The sequence below is a fragment of the Petaurus breviceps genome, unplaced genomic scaffold, assembly GCF_028583685.1.
Source record: "Petaurus breviceps papuanus isolate PSGF00001 unplaced genomic scaffold, PetGlider_PUasm1.0 90808, whole genome shotgun sequence".
NCBI classification, from domain to species: domain Eukaryota; kingdom Metazoa; phylum Chordata; class Mammalia; order Diprotodontia; family Petauridae; genus Petaurus; species Petaurus breviceps.
The window spans coordinates 16,802,500-16,802,984 of record NW_027187349.1 but is presented as its reverse complement, the minus strand read 5'-3'; the positions used below and the strand labels follow the sequence as shown (position 1 = coordinate 16,802,984).

Below are 485 nucleotides of genomic sequence, written 5' to 3'. Positions count from 1 at the left end.
TGTGTGTGTGTGTGTGTGTGTGTGTGTGTGTGTGTGTGTGTGTGTGTTTTGGGGGTAAGGATGAGAAGGAAGCCAGCCTGCTGTATTCCCCATTAAGTGGGGAAGGTGAGCTGTAAATTAGCAAGTACATGCTACTGTGCTACATATTCACAATTCTGTGGATTTGGAAAATATTGTATTAATGTATCCCCATAGATCGTTTTAAAGTTCTGCATTGTCCCTGATTGGTGTTGTTGAATTAAAACTTATAGAGCTTCTTAATGAATTCCATAACCTGGCAAAGTAAATCAGCTCAAAATGCTGCAGCCCCCTTCCTCTGCCCCTTCCCAGACTCCTTCTATGTCCCTCTGCTCCCCCATCCTCTCACCCCTTTCCTGGTAGGGTAGCCATAAACTTAAACTATTTTTTTCTTATTCAAATTTGTAAGTCTCTCCTTTTCCCCTCCCCCATTGCGCGTGCCATAGATTAGATCTCTGCAGGGATAG

At 43.5% G+C, this 485-nt stretch overlaps 1 protein-coding gene across 1 annotated transcript in view; it reads left to right on the top strand.

The window, feature by feature from the left end:
- DLL1 (delta like canonical Notch ligand 1) overlaps positions 1-485 on the top strand; it is a 10,037-nt gene that overhangs the window by 4,911 nt on the left and 4,641 nt on the right. The window lies entirely within an intron of this gene.